Here is a 7,224-nt window from a genome sequence, read left to right on the forward strand (position 1 = left end):
TTTTTTATTTCCGAAATGATTTTTATAGATTTCATTAATTTTAATTAAAAATTGACGCAATTTTCCCACTTCAATCTCTGACGCTACTATGTTATATCTTCAATATCAAAATATGATCACTTTTTAGAGTTTTCTTAAAGTATTTTTTTTTAAATAACTCGTTCACTTATTAATATTTTTAATAATGATTAATATCTCCGAACAGGTCACATTTTGAAAAACTACGAGTCATATTTGTATTTAATTTAAAATGTCACCCATCTTATTAAGTTTTAAAAAGGCACAATAAAAAGGTTTCCATAAATATTTGATGATTTAATGCAGAGGTTCTTACCTTAACCAGATCTGTATAATATTTAAAGTGCTTTAGTTTGAACATTAAATAAATATTTTTATCACTATAAAAACAGCGGAAATCGAAAAATGTATACTAAGACTTATACTATGTAATGATGAATGAATATAATAAATAAAAGGGCAAGCTCTGATTTCCATCTCTCTCCTTTAATTACATTATTTTTTTCCAAAGAAACATTGGTATTTTAAAAAGGACCTTAAACATAATAAAAATGACAGAAAACAACCAAATAACCCTTTAATTAGTATTTTAGGCCAGTTGCATGGAAAAAGATAAAAAATAGTTATGCTTATGACAAAACGTTACATATGTAACCTGTTCCGACCGTTTTGACAAAAATACAAATATTAGTCTTCAACTTGAACTTAAATCTAACGTACTTTTTTTTAATGCGACTGGCTCTATACTGGAACCATAACGTGTGTATTTAATGACCGAAATCGATGCAACTGGTTTACCAACGTGATTATATGCCCAATTAAGAACAGATAAGGTTCAATATTTAAAAAATAAATAAAAAAAACATAATTTAAAATGGTAAGTTTATTTTTAATTCATGTTCCCTATACGCGCGTTGCGCGGCACGTCAGCGCAGGGATCGGGGGTGCTGTGGCGGTGTATCAGGGGCGAATCGTCAAAATAAGCGAGTGTGCGCAGCTAACCATTATATTTGACTTTCGACAATAATGTTTTTAAGTAACCATGTTTTGGAGAAAATAATTGTTATTTATTATAAATCACCACCACCGTTAATATCTTCTGACAAAAAAATATCTGTGAAGTGCGCCCAGCCCGTTCTCAGTTCTCAGTAATCAATAAAACTAGCTGATTACCTCAACTTATTTCTCCATACAAAAAATGTACACTTTATTTTACATCTTTAACCCAAGTCAGCTTTTTAACTACTAAAGCAAGCTTGCAGATTGCAAATATTATTTGAAAATTCTCTATTTAGAAACTAGTATTTCGAACATTGTTTCTGAATAACTATTTTTCCTTGATAGGATACACTTGAGATATTATGTATCACATAGGATATGTGGCGTTTGCAGTGGCCGTTTTTGTCATTATTTATTTTAAAGGGAATCGGCCAGTGCTCGGTATTGACAGTTACTGTTGAATGCCATTGTTTTGCCAACGAATAAACTTTTGTACAAGTATTGTATTAAAATAGTGTAGAATAAAGCTACGTATATCACGTGGTTAATAATAATTGTTGCTTGAGTTGATTTTCGCAGAACCACAGAAAAAATAGCAATTTAGAATTATATTACTTACATATTATGTACTTATATGCAGGTACAAATTAATTATCATTTTTTGTAAATTTCCTATAAAATAAACCACGGCTCACCACTGCGGTGTATCAGGCACCTCTTTTTTTCTGAAATTAACGGGTCACTATAGTAGATACCAAAGCACTGACTGCTTGTGGTGAATTCAAAAACTCAGAAATTTCTGTCATGGCTTGGCTTGTTTGAACATTTGTGAAGATTTTTTCGAAAAACGTTACATATCTGTTGGAGTGAGTGTTAAATTCATACTGATAACTTCGATTTAAATTGTACCCATCCGCACTGGGAAACTGCGTTGTATGAAGATTCCCAGGGATATCTCGGTTAGAAGATATCACCTCAGACAAAATACGGTTTTCTGCACTGGCAGTGTTAGGATTTTGTATTTCGTATACTACCACACGTGTGTTTTCCTGGTTCGCAGAAATTGGGCCCGTGAACTCTTCCGATGGATTTAATCTTTCCACGCTGAGTGTTTGTTGGTTGTAATAATTTCCATCATTTGAATAAGTTTGTGGGGTTGATTTTAGATTACTGTCGGAATTAGCTGTGTACCAAGTAAATTGCTCGCCATTCTGCTTCTCCGCGTTGGGTGTTTGTAGATACTTCGGTCCGGGGTTACTCGTGCTACTGGGAGTATTTTTTTCGTGTGTTGGATTCGTATTCTGATCAAATCTCGGACTAGTGCTTACAATTTCCATTTTAACTGATTTGCTTTTATTGATTACAATTGGCGATGCAAGTGTCTCCGAAATTATCGGAATAATAATCTGAAACAAAAAAGTTGATTAGCAAAATATCAAATTATACTCAAGTATATTATGTCAATCTCGGACACGATTACAATGAAGTTGGCATACATTGTTTTATTAGCAGTTATTTTTTGTGATTCAATATTTTCTTAGTTTCATTTGTATTCTGAATAGTAGGTGCGTAGCAATTAGTTATTAATGTTATTACCTAAGCACAATTAAATTCGAATAAGGTTTAGATGATATTCTATAAATACATATCTTAAATATAAAAGTTAGATAACACAATTGTCGCCATTTCTTTGTTACTTGTATTAATATAAGAATATAAATATATTTTAAGACGATTCCTGACCGGCGTAAATCGATATTTTGGTTTGGCTCTCCCGTGTCAGTGGGATAAAATAACTGAATTATTTCACCTCCGTACTAAATACGTAACGCCCAAAGATGTTTTTCAGTAAAATTATAATATGTTTATTTAATATCTCCAACTTCCTAGCGTGTTAAATATTTAAAAAAATGACTAACTAAAAATATTGTAGATTAAACCAACTGGTCCTAGAAGATGTTGGCAAGTACTTGTAGGTGAAATAATTTAATCAGATTCATCTCAAAATTACAGCTCTTTTGATGAATAAGATGTGAGTTTCTAGTATATTTTAATAAGAATTATCATAAAAAAACATTCTGCAGCACGTCACCCCCGAGAGACGGTAGAGGTCATTGGGGTCACTTTAGTCCTTAAAATATAGCTTGATTAGAATGACATTTGTCAGAGAAAGTGATGACATAACTTTATAGTAACGTCAAAGGAGTTATTTATATTGACACACGAAAAATCATTCGTATCTGGCGTGTTAATTTTTTTTTAATTCTCTGCTTGAAACATTAATCAACATTAATATATAAAATCAGCTTTAAAACAAACTAAAATAAACCTAATTATTAACGACGTTCTTACAAGGTTACATCATTATGCAAAAACGTTAGAGATGGGACAAATTGATCAATGTAAATTGATCGAATAAAAAAATAATTCATTTGATGTTGTTCATGAAAAAAATATAAATGTCTTAATTGTTGGTGAAAAATTGTGTTAAACATACTATAATAGGCTTTTTTTTGCGTTTTTTATATCAATTTTCGGAAACAGAGTTTCACGATTGCATAATATAAAACTGATAAAATAGATTTGATAAGTGATCAGTAATTTCCTATCACTAATGAAATTACTTTGACAACTGTCAATCTAATCAAGCTATATTTTAAGGACTTTAGTAGTTCGATGCCTGGAAGCGCTACGTCAGCTCGTCGCTGAGCTAGATGACAACCCAATGTAATTAAATTGATCTTAACTTTTGAATACAATAGAATACAAATTTTATTAATTGTGCTATAAAAATTAAAAGTTTTTCGTATGACAAGCGTTATATTTTGTTAATTCAAGTTTTACTGCTACATAAAAAACATTTTTAGGCTAATTTACATATTTTATGTACATTCAATTGTACGAAGACACCTTTCAAACAAGGAAACTATAGAGAACCTATCAAAATTATTGAAAATTACATACACATATACAATGATTAAATCTAAGTTATTGCGGAAGTCAAGCAACGCGTAACTGGTTCTAGAATATAAAATATTAATTTGTTATTTAACTTTCATTCAATGATTTTCAACATTTTGGGTAGAAATCTGCGTATCAACTAAATTTTTTGACCCCTTTTTACTCTTATTTTTGCACAAATCTCACATTAAATGAAGATAGTACAATTGCAGTGATTGTTGATTTCCCAACTTATTACAGCACAAAAGTCCAACGGAGTTGGAGAATAGCCAAGTTTTATCAATGATTATGACAAATGTATTTTTTGAAAATTGCACGCATAAAATAAAATACATTTAATCATCATTTAGATTAGGTTTAGATTAAATTCTAATAGTAAGGTTAAATTCGAACCAAATGGTGCATTGGGAGCCTGGGCGGTGGATGGAACTACAAACGCACTGTTTCATCGATCATTCGTAATATACATTTAAGTAAGATAGTCAATCTTAAGCTTCAGGTGCCAGTCTAGCGACTATAAAATCTTGCAATACCAAAAGAGTCTTTGATAAAATTACAATATGAGACATACTACTGTTTGCACATAGAGGATGACAATGTTGTTTTTTTTTATTTTGTTTAAGGAATACGATCGGACGCCTTTATTCAACCCTTAATTTTTACACACCATATTAGTTAGCATGTCATATTATTATTTAACTTTATTTATAGAAACATACAGCATTCGTATTTAATATTAAAACATAGATTATGAAATAATATAATATATAATTAGAATAATTTAGTTTTTTATAAATTAAATACCGAATGCAAACAACATTAAACGTCACAGTAACTTGAGTTTTTCCACTGACATTTTTTGGTGGAATTGCATTTAGATTATAATAATAAAAATACGTATATAGTTTAATTCCACTTTTATGTATAATTTTATGTTTAAAATATTTTTTAATATCGAACTTGCGGTTTTATTTGAATAACTGTTGATTAAAAACTTAAAAAGTGCAATATCTATAGCTAATAATATAACTAGCCAAATGTAGTTACCAAATTGTGCCCGAAACCCAAAGATTTTAACCACACAATTCCATACACCACCTTCAGTAGCTCAATCACAAATAACTATCAACGTGCCAATAAGCGAAGTGATAACAATTTCTTATCATGGCTGTTTATCGTATTCGCGATCACAATGGAACATCCGTGAACACCTAATATTAAATGTCAAAATATTTACGTTTCGCGACGTATAATCCTGCTGCGCAATCACATATTTGAATTTCACCGGTGTAAACATGAAAAATATTCCATGGCTGCTATTTTTGTTCATTTTTTATCATGCTATTTATTGCAATTTGCCGGCAGTTGGCTAGTCAAATGTCAAGAAAAGCAGTCGCCATATTAATTGTAATTTAATTTTCACTTTTTTATATTATATACTCCTTACTATTTTACAAATGCAATATATTGTATTTTTTTATATAGTAAACGCCGATTTTTCGTCAGTGAACTGTATTTATTTACGAGGAAAACAAACCGACACGAGCGTTGACTTAAAGATTTCACACGCGTTGACTTACGACTGCGATAACTTAAGCATGTTCATTATTGTTTGTTGTGATCGCTCAAATGCTTAGCATTTTTTAAGCACGTCGATAGTTACTTGTGATTGGGCTTCAGCAACTATCCCAAAAGATCAACACCGTAAAATAATTTTGTGTGAGAAATCAAGGTGCAGAAAAAAAAATTACATTTACAATACAATTTGTATACGTCTAAAAAAATAATTTATGATTAAATAGTTTTTACAGCTAGTATACAAAAAAAATGTACAACGAATGGGACAACAGGAACCAACATTTGGTCAATACATAGAATCAACCATATCATTTAGAATTTTCGAAAGAAAAATTAAAACACAAGTACCTAAAACGTCTCTTAGTAATGATTCAAAATTAAATCAATGCCTTTATTATGCTGATAGATGCCATAATACAGCTTTAAATTTGTAAAAATTATTATTTAATTATATAATGATGTACATAAATGCCTACCAGATATGATAATATTGATGTCATTTTCTCAGATTTTCACGTATTCGTCATAAAACTTGGTTCTCGGAGGCGTATTTTTTAATGTTTATTTAACAAAACCTTCATTTCTCGCTGCGCTGGATGAGAATTATTGAGTTGATCAAGTATCGTCTGCAAGGAATAATTACTCTGCAATAAACAAAATATTTTTGATATTCACAAATATGCTATATTATACATACTAACTTCGATTTGGCACTAGCTACCGTGTGACGATTCTACAAAACACAAAACATTTCTCAAAGTCGAAAACCAGTCTCGCACCTTAGATAAACATTTACAATAAAAGTTTATTAAGTATGACGTCAATATTATATATGTATTGGCTGAGTAGCGACATCTGTGAATATCTTTTATTTATTTTACTCGTGTAAAATAAAACATACTTTTTATATTACCGTGAGCATTATGTGAATATACAATAACGTTTAGTTCTTTTCGTTAAGAGATGTCAGTTGAATAATCCATTTCACTGTACAAAATAAAAAGTAATTATATTGATATAAAATATTTAAAGTATTGTGTTTATCAAACTTAAAAGAGAGGCAGAAATATTTGGAGATTGGAATGTGTAATTTAGGGCTTATGACTTATCTTAATAAAATATTTATCAGCAATATTTTGAGTCTGTCCAAATTTTTGTAGACTCCCTGGGGAGCTGTTTATATTAACATAGTACAACAGATATGAAGAACATTTAAGAGAAGGTTATTTAGAAGTCTAGGCATCTACAGGGCTTATGACCTGTCAATGGCTGGTTTAAGTGGCCACTTTGCACACTGAGTAACATTCACCATTCTGCCTGTATTTGAACAACTATATTCCTTCAATTCTTTCATCTGTTGATGTTTCTGAAGTTAAAGAGCTGAAACCTTTATTTATGCGGGTGAGATTCATCGAAATGAATTATTTCACCTACATACTGGGCAACGCCTGAAAATGTTATTTTTTCAATTTCTATACTTCTTCATGGACCAGGTAATTTATCAACAATATTTTGAGTATGTCCAAATTTTTGTAGACAAGGACTGGATTCAACTCCCTGGGGAGCTGTTTTTATTAACATATTACAACAGAGATGAAGAACATTTAAGAGAAGGTAATATAGAAGTCCTGGCATCTACAGGGCTTATAACCTGTCAATGGCTGGTAA

General features: G+C 30.6%; 1 long non-coding RNA gene across 1 annotated transcript; it reads right to left on the reverse strand.

The window, feature by feature from the left end:
* Nucleotides 1-485: 485 nt before the first annotated feature.
* On the reverse strand, nucleotides 486-6,356 carry LOC148282494 (uncharacterized). Its single transcript, XR_015822080.1, has 3 exons — nucleotides 6,258-6,356; nucleotides 6,033-6,182; nucleotides 486-2,423 (listed from the first exon to the last, which is right to left on the reverse strand). It is a non-coding gene; the product is annotated as an uncharacterized LOC148282494 (long non-coding RNA).
* Nucleotides 6,357-7,224: the final 868 nt, after the last annotated feature.

The sequence above is a fragment of the Micrasema longulum genome, unplaced genomic scaffold (assembly GCF_059751315.1).
Source record: "Micrasema longulum isolate JH-2025_06_02 unplaced genomic scaffold, ASM5975131v1 h1tg000322l, whole genome shotgun sequence".
Classification (NCBI taxonomy): Eukaryota; Metazoa; Arthropoda; class Insecta; order Trichoptera; family Brachycentridae; genus Micrasema; species Micrasema longulum.